Source organism: Panicum virgatum, chromosome 4N, assembly GCF_016808335.1.
Source record: "Panicum virgatum strain AP13 chromosome 4N, P.virgatum_v5, whole genome shotgun sequence".
NCBI classification, from domain to species: domain Eukaryota; kingdom Viridiplantae; phylum Streptophyta; class Magnoliopsida; order Poales; family Poaceae; genus Panicum; species Panicum virgatum.
This window is the reverse complement of record NC_053148.1, coordinates 38,073,636-38,083,132: the sequence shown is the minus strand read 5'-3', so window position 1 is coordinate 38,083,132 and position 9,497 is coordinate 38,073,636. Positions and strand designations below refer to the sequence as shown.

General features: G+C 42.1%; 1 long non-coding RNA gene across 1 annotated transcript; it reads right to left on the bottom strand.

Moving 5' to 3' along the window:
- Nucleotides 1–1,429: 1,429 nt before the first annotated feature.
- Nucleotides 1,430–3,438, bottom strand: LOC120670933. Its single transcript, XR_005673444.1, has 4 exons — nucleotides 2,811–3,438; nucleotides 2,477–2,531; nucleotides 2,273–2,375; nucleotides 1,430–1,765 (listed from the first exon to the last, which is right to left on the bottom strand). It is a non-coding gene; the product is annotated as an uncharacterized LOC120670933 (long non-coding RNA).
- Nucleotides 3,439–9,497: the final 6,059 nt, after the last annotated feature.

The window sequence follows — 9,497 nt, the reverse complement described above, 5'->3', positions numbered from 1 at the left end:
TCACATGCGATCTGATTATTGTTGGCTCGCTAAATACTTTCAAATTCCCACAAACTATGCACGGGCAATGTATCAACACTGTGTTCTCCTTTCTTGCGTGGTTCTCAGCGACTTTAATGAATTTATCTAGCTCTCCACGGAAATATACGTCCATCATGTTTGCATTGTGCATCCAAGCCCTATTCATCTATAAAAATTTAAAAATAAATAAAAATGGATTAATACACATTCATAAATTCCTTTCTTCAGTGAAAACTATAAATGACAATACATAATTCAAGCATAAATGAGGGTACTAAATTACATATATAGTACTAAATGAGAAAATTAAAACCAAAGATCATGCATAAATTAAAACATATTATCGCGTGCCAATACATCTTAAAAGAAATTCATCATGCTTGTGTGTAAAAAAAAGGAAAAAACCTAATCTTCTCCCTCCTCCATAGATCTAGTAAATACTATCCTTAGATATGAGGGTAAAACATATAGATGTAGTCTAAATGCTTAAATAATATTGTTCTCCTACTAAAATAGCACAACTTCATCCAAAAGTTTGGTGCAAATAGTCTCACAAATGGCTAATCTTAACCATGGAGATCTAGATATAGTGAGAGCCTAAGAGAGCACAATTTGAGCCAAAAAGCACACAAAAACCTTAGAAATAACAAGGATTAAGTGCTAACTTACCTCTTAGAGCCCTCAGTTCGATGGAAATCAAGTTGAAAACCTCACCCCCCCCCCCCCCCCCCACCCCTTTTTTTCCTTTTTTTCGGATGTTGGGGGAGCTCCTCTCCCGAGCCAACAATTGGGGGTCGGGAGGAGGAAGAAGGCAGAATTTATACACATATTTTTAGGGGTGGCTCAAGCCCCCCCCCATCCGCCCCTACAAATTGGCGCCATTTGTAGGGGCGGATGGGAGGGTGAGCCACCCCTACAAATGTTGTTTCTAGGGGCGGGTGTATTGCTACAGTGTTCTACGCCTATTTGTAGCAACGGGCCAAATTTAGACCCACCCCTAAAAAACCGGGGTGTTGCTACAAATCGTTTTTGTAGTAGTGATTTTCCAAAACCTTCTAGAGCTTCTGTGCAAGTAGTCAGAGTACACTATACCACAGCCCCGAAATACCAACTACATAGGTGTCGGTATAAGCCGTTATACCAACTAACCATCTGTCGTTATAGACCTTTGCCGACTCCACCTTTCAGTCGCTGTAAGTGCCATCGATATAAAGTTTTACCGACCAACATCCTTTTAGCGACCAACAGTCCGACGCACTTATAAGTTTTGCCGACCAACACATATATACCAACCCACTGTTAGTTACCAGCTTTACCAACTGATTGTTTGATGCTACAAGGAGCTTTACCGACTCATGGTTCAACGGAATCGATGATATAGATTAAAAAAAAGAATGCTACTTGCTGATTAGTTAGTATATATTCAACCAAAAAATCAATTAATCTACTATCCACGTACGTATCATTCATCACAATGCAAGGGACCACAATAGCCATACAAACTTTGATTCATTCATGTAGTCACATAAGAACAAAAGAGTAGCTAGCATACTAGATCTAGTGTCATATAACATCAGACTAGATCTTAGCTAAACATGACTAGATCCTAGCTAAACATATAGCTCACGATGTCCATCAATCATGAAGACATCCTAACTTGACATATCAATACACAGCCAAACTGGATCAGCACTTTGATTGGATTGTTGTTGACAAGCTGTTGCCTAGCATATTCCAGAAGTTCCTGAAAATCAAAGTTGGTAAGCAATCAGTTACATCCTCCAGAATAAAGCCAGCAGTCTTGGCATGTTATTTCACTTAGAGCAAAGATAAAATTATATAGAGAAAATACAAAATTACAACAATGACTTGAATCTAATTTGAACACAAACAAATTCAGAATATATCCAATTTCATGTAAGCTAATGAATTTCAGGTTATGCAAGACAATGCAAGGGCCTAGCTAGCATCCAACACTTAGCTCCAAAGTGTTCCCAGAATATATGGTTTAGCATGATAAAAATCTGAGCACAAGTATCACGTCGAAGACACTATCTCATTATGTTTTTTTTCTTTTGTTTGAATTGGGAAACCTAAAGATATTACTGTTTATCCTAATCGAATGGGGCTGCAAGATGATGTAATTATTTGCAGTAGCCTGCACTCAATAGCAGATAGTGCATAGCAATATACCCATATATATCAGTATGCACTTGAACTCAATAGCAGATAGTGCACACATAGCACATACCTCAAAGCCGTCGATGTCCAGGCACTATGTCAAAAACTATATATCATTGACAACTCCCTGGTTACTGAGATTATCCTTTCAATTCGAACCCAAATGCAGCTCCCTAGTTAGAGTTAATATATGTATAAGTAGAAACTTCATGATTCTGCATCATTCACATGAAAAATATACCAATATATTTTGAGTTGCAGGAGCTAGACTTACTTCTTGCCTTGCAGTGCACCAATACAAACTGTATGCCTCCAGATTGTTGTCAAATCTAAGCAAATACAACAAAAGAAATGTTCATCACTAATATCAAAGTATCAGAAATCCTGGGCCTTTCTTAGTTATCGGCTAAAGATCTTAATACAAAATGACAGTTTTTATCTTGCTAATTCAATTGAACAAAAATCAGTTAGGTTTTCTTCACCCAAATCGTGCAGATCTGAACAAAAATCAATTAGATTATTTATAAATATTAATGGCTTAATAATTGAAAGATTGAATCATTGACATATATTGAGAAATTGGTGCTGAAATATGAGGCTTTATTTACCTTTTCTGAATTTCTTCAAAGATATCCTGGCTCTATTGTGCAGCTTGGCAGCCTGCACGTCACCGTGCTGCTCAGGTTGCGTGTGGAACGCTGCAGGGCCCGCCGGCCATAGCCGCATGCCCACACAGATGCACGACGCCGGCGACCAACTGCGAGCCCGCGCAGGCAAGGGAGAAGAGGCGCTAGACACCCCAGGCCTTGCCCCTTAGCCGCTCAGTCCGCACGGCCATGCCGCCGCGGGTCTGCGCCCCTGCACCGCGCGCGCCCGCTGCTGTACTACCGCCGAGCCCCAGCGCAGCGTGCCGCCTGGGGGCCATCGCTCGCCGCCGAGCACCTGCGGGGCCGCCACTAGCTCGCCTCCTGTGGAGGATTTGAGGAGGAGGCGTCGATGGAGAGGAGGGGGCTGGATCTGAATCTGAGGAGTGGAGGGAGATGGGGACCTAGGGTTTTCAGACTAAGAGGTAATATTATACACAAGAGGCAGCCGGGCAGCACGGCACTGCGGCGGCGGGGGCAGCGGGACAGCGCGGAACTGTTGGGCGGCGGGGCGCGCGGCGGCGATTTTTGGAGGGCGTGCGCAGGGGTCAGGTGCAGGCGCACGGCGGCGTGAATCGGGCGAGACCGAGAGGGAGGGAGGAGCGGTGGGAGCCGGGAGGAATAATCTAGGTTTTCATCTCCTGGCCAAATGTTTGCTGACCGGTGGGCCTCAGTCCAAAGTTTCGCGCGAGACTGGGCTGGCTGAGTGCGGGAGGCCCAATTCATATGTAACGACGGATATTTGGATTGAATTCTCAGGATATCCCGACTGGTGTTTTTTATATTTTTCAAAATCGTTTTTTACATAAATATATTTTTGGTTTCAAAATTTACAGGTTTGTACCCCTACCGCCTGGCAGGGGCCTATATGCAATTAAAATTTCTGTTTTATCACATGGAGGCCCCTACCGCAAGGCAGGGGGGCGGCAGGCTCCAACCCCTAATATAAAAGCCGAGGTCCCCCCAGGTCCCCCTCACACCTACATTTGCAGCAAACAACATCCAGGAGAGACGTGGGGTGAGGGAGGGAGTTACAACAGCGAAACCTTACTGGATTCCGCACTTGTGATCTGCAGGTAAGTTAAGTATGAATCCATTAATATTGTAAAACAATTTAATTTCATTAATGCTATAGTATTAAAATTTCAGTTCAGTATTAAAATTTAAGTTTATTATAGACTTGTTTCTAAATGAATTATAAATTAAAATAGAATTAAGTTTTGGATAGTGAAATATAGTATTAAACTTGTTTCTAAAAATTGCAGCATAAGGCAATGGCTGCCTCTAATTTTGGAGGATTTTCATGGACCGAAGAAAAATCTAGAATAATACTTGAGATCATGACACATCTTGTAATCAGTAAGAAGTTGGATGTATTAGCGGATGGTACGATAGAGATGGTGTTGTCAAAATTAGTTCAGTTTAAAGATTTCACATTGTTTCAAGGTATTACAACGCAAGATGTAAAGGAACACCTGCTAGAACGTCGGAAAATATACATGAGGGTATGTGAACTAGCGAATCATCCTAATGTTATTGGATTCTTACAAAGTACTTGTAAGATATGGATGCGGTCAGAGGTGTATGAGATGCACATTAAGGTAACTCTTATTCAGTTCTAATCATGTCCGTCATTCGTAATCCATATTTATGAAATAGTAAAATTATTGTGTAATTATATGCTAGGATTACCCCGAGGACACGGAGTTGATTAACAAATTGATACCAAATTTCCGTAAATTGGTATGTATCTTCAGTGGAGTTATGCCGCAAACTAGACGAATGAGGTGGAAAAGATCTTCGGGTGATAGTTCTTGGCCTCCGCAAGAACAGATGACCGGAGATTTGTCAAGTCATGCTGCACCACCTCAAACACCAACTTGTGTTAACTGGGATGACGATATGGATGACTTCATGCCCCCCAAATCATGCCCTCCAACACATGATGTTCCTCCCCCTGTACACAAACCTAGAACCAGAAAAGAGAGAAAGGGAAAGGCAAGAGGTTCGTCAAGTAATGCTGCACCACCTCAAGAACCAACTTGTGTTAACTGGGATGACGATATGGATGACTTCATGCCCCCAAAACCATGGCCTCCAACACATGAATCTAGAACCAGAAAAGAGAGAAAGGGAAAATCGAGGGGTTCGTCAAGTCATGCTACAACACCTGCAGCACCACCATCTGTCAACTGGGATGACGACCTAGATGATTTCATGACATGATCTATAACATATGATGTTCATCGGTTTTAGATTGTGATATAAATTGTGACGGGACAGCAGACTTCATGTACCTTTAATTGCAATACTTATATGTTTGCTATGTTTGATTGCAATGATTATATTTATTTATGAATCTTGAACCTCGTGTGGCTCTATGATACAATACCACATAAGATACAATGAACGAAATATAAATAGAACGTTAAACAAAATACCACATAACATATTACATTGAAGGTTTGATTCGTTACAACTAAATTCGAGAGAAATACGCACTGCCAACTAATTAAACAAGACATCAAGACATAGTATATACATAATATACTTAGTTTCGTACACACAAATACATTGCAAGATGTTACATGCACAACTAGATGCGTCGAATTCTTGTAGGTGGAGCCGATCCATCCGTTGGATTCCCGGAAGGTCCAGCCTCAGCAGCAGCAGTGGGTACTGAAAGCTGTGGGCACTTCTTGTAAGTGTGACCGTCTGCTCCACACAAGTTGCAACATTTTTTCTTCTTTCCAACCTCGGACTCGTCCATTCCGTTCTGGATACGACGCGTCTGTCGTCGGCCTATGCCCCTCTTCATAGCTGGATCTGTGATGAGCATTGGATGGGAATTTTTTTGAGTGAATGGTCCTAGAATACCGATGCCGTATATCTCATGACACCAAGTCTGTGCAGTGGCTTCCTTTGTGAAATAGTGAGAAACATACGACGCAGCATCTAACCCAGATACAGAACAAGCCGCGATGACATGGGAGCATGGTAAGTGATGCACCTTTGGCTTTCGACATCTGCAGAACACCCTCCCGTCAATGGTTATCAAAACTTCTTGAACTACCCTTTGTCTGCGGACACCCTGTCCGGTCCTATCCCTGCATGATACCTCAAACCTTTGCTCTTTTGTGCCCATCGATATAACTGAGTGAAATCGAGCCTTTTCCATCTTTTTTTCCATGTACTCACTGACCCTTCCGCAAAAACGCACTCCTGGATCATGAAGTAAGGAAGCGGCTGATGCGTACCGCTCCCTAAAATACCTTACACATCCATATATGATGAACTCAACAATGCCAACAAGAGGAAATCCACGAACATGACGCATTACCATATTGTACCACTCAGCATGGTTGGTCGTCTCGATCCCGTAACACCTCCCATCTGTGTCATACAGAAGTGACCACTTCTCTTTAGGCGCACCATCAATCCACTGTGAAAATGGCTTAGCATGCCCAACTACTGAATCTGTAGAATGTCTCCCGTTGGATGATGAGGCCTGGCTCTTAAGCAATTCAGCACTCATGTCATCAATTATACCCCACAAAGCATCGAACTTCCTCTGCTGATTCTGAGTGCACAATCGCTTGAACAAATTCATCAGATCCTTATTCTTGAACCGCTCATAAAAGTTAGCAGCCATATGCCTCACACACCACCTATTAACAATATCTAGCCATATAGGAGGTGAAAATTGACTACCTTCTTGGAGCTGCCTTATAGCTGCAAGTAGACCTGCATGCCTATCACTAATAAGGTAAACATTAGGCCTTCCAGCAACAACGTGAATCTTCAGACGTTCAAGAAACCAGTACCAGCTTTCTGTGTTCTCATTCTCAACAAAGGCAAAGGCGATGAGAACTATCTGCTTGTTGCAATTAATTCCGATCGCCGTCGATATTGTTCCCTTATATTTCCCTATCAGAAAAGTGCCGTCAATACACAGAACAGGAAGGAAGTAAATGAAGGCCCTCACACATACACCAATGCAGAAGAAAGCTCGCAGCAAAATGCTTGGCCCCCCTGACAAGCTCGGTACACTGTATATATCATAAGCACTTCTAGGATTTCTGTGCACAATTGTTTCAAGCATACGAGGTAGATTGTCATATGAAGCCTCATAAGTGCCAAACCGCATCTCAAACACTTTTTGTTTAGTCCGCCAAGCCTTTGCATAGCTGATCACATACTAGAAATTCTGTTCAATGTCCCTAATTATCAATGCAGGCTCGTAATCCATTTTGTCAAGAATCACCCCATACGTCTTTTTGGCCACGAAAGTAGATGTGATATTACGGTGATGTCCCACAACACCTGTCAATCTACAAGTATGTGGTGTAACAATTGAACATTCCCAGTGTATTTTGAACTTCCCCTTATAGGCATGCACTCGCCATGTACAGTCTCTATCTGCACACCTCACCTCATATTCTTTGCTGCTAGACTTCAACACTCTGAATTCCTTCCTCAGAGATATAGCCCAGACCTTCACAGCATCCTTCACATCTTCAATGGTACGATACTTTGCCCCTTGTATGACCTCATTCACTCTGTATTCAAACTCCGGACATCTAATATCTTGTACCACTGGATTCCCAAAACCCTCTTCACGCCATTCACCTAGCACTGGGAAGCGCTCATCGTCCTCATCGTCCGATGAGTCCCCACATTGCTGTATTATTTGTGCATCCTAGTCTTCTTTCTCCATGTCCTCCACAATTCCAGGTATCCGCTCGCCTTCATCTGCTAAACCTTGTGGTTCTGGTTCTGATTTTGTAGCTTGTACGTTCTCTTCTTCTTTATCCTCTTCCAACTCTTCATTCACCTCATATGTTGTGTGTGTTGATCCTTCACCTAAATCACCGACCTTCTGGTGAATCTGAATTACCATTGCGAGAGGCCACCCTCTTTGAAGAGTTGCCTGCATGTAATGTTTCCATTCTTCCGTACTACTTATAAGCGTCAACTCTCAAAAATCCTCATTTGTTTCCCAGGAAGTCACGGTATGAACCGTAAGCAAATGAGTCCTTGGATTCACATTGAACTTCTCGTGAAGCCACTTGCGTATGGAACCAAAACTTCTCTCTAGGGGTTTATCTAGACTGCACTGTCTTCGTTCCAATGATGATAGATTTACTCCATCGGAATCACGAGTAATTCTATAGAAATCACCGTAATGAACTTGAAACGCCACCTTGCTCGACATATCTGGCCATCCAAAGACTTAATTTTAATTAAACCAGTTTCTAAAATCATGGTACGACTTCAATTATAACTACTAATCCGAACCCTAAGCGGTTACAATTATAAAATAACACTAATTATAGAATTAAAAATACAAAAAGATTAGAATGACAAAGTTTAGAAATATCAGTTACCTGCGGTTCGGATCCAAAATCTGGTAGGGCTTCGCTGTTGCAACTCCCTCCCTCACCCCACGTCTCTCCTGGATGTTGTTTGCTGCAAATGCAGGTGGGGGGGACCTCGGCTTTTATACTGGGGGTGGGAGCCTGCCGCCCCCCTGCCGGGCGGTAGGGGCCTCCATGCGATAAAACAAAAATTTTAATTATAAAACCTATAAATTATAAAACCAAAAATATATTTCTATAAAAAATGATTTTGAAAAATATAAAAATGAAAAAAACGCATCCCGACTGACCGTTCAATGGAATATCTAAATTGCTATACTGACAGATACGCAGTCGGTACATCTTGCAATAACGACAGACAGTCTGACGCACACTTATACCGACCAATGGTTTGACGGTGATTTAGTACTTTTAACGACTAATGTCTGACGGCATTGTGGGGCTGTGGTATAGTGGTAGTTTGACAATGCACCGACACCTGGCGTCGTTTGAACTGATGTTGTAGGTATTTCTTCACTAGATCGTTGTGGGAACTTCTCGATGCACCGACCCGGTGAATTCTAGGGTCATCGGTTAAATAGGTCAGGTATTTTCTTGTTCTTCTACTTGTTCTTGTGCAAGTAACTTGGAGTTGATTTTCTTCTTCGACGTTTTCTTCTTCCAAGTGTCTCTTGACTTCTTTGAGCTGTAAGATTAAGCTTGGACAATTGTGCATGTTTTCAAAGCCAAGCTACGTTAGGTCAAGCTACTAACTCAAGATCCCCTTAATAGTACGGTCACAACTAAAAACTATGAAAGCTGAGTTAATTCAAGCGTCCTTCATCTCCTTGTGACACTTTAATAATCTTCATGTCTAAATCCTTGTCATGCATTTCCATTCAAATTGAGAGGTCTACGTTTGTATTCTATACGCGACATAACCAATAATAGATATTTCCTTCAAAACACATAATAGTCATATAGGGTTAATCATTAATTACCGAGAATGAGAATGTAGGTATTGTTGTCTTTGGTAACTTAGATGCACCTATCAGCCTAGTTGCTTTCACACCCAGAATAAGATGAGACATTGAGAGCCCCTCCCACTTGCCCTTTACACCCGTTGAATGGAGGCGGTCAGCAACACGCTACTTTGACTGATCAGTCGTCCTCGTAATGGAGATTGATATGAACGCACACCTTCATCTCGGCGAATCAAGGTTCTTCGACTCGCCGGGGACAGAGATCGACAAGAATGAGATCTATGTGAAATAATTTAGGCACTGCTAAAATT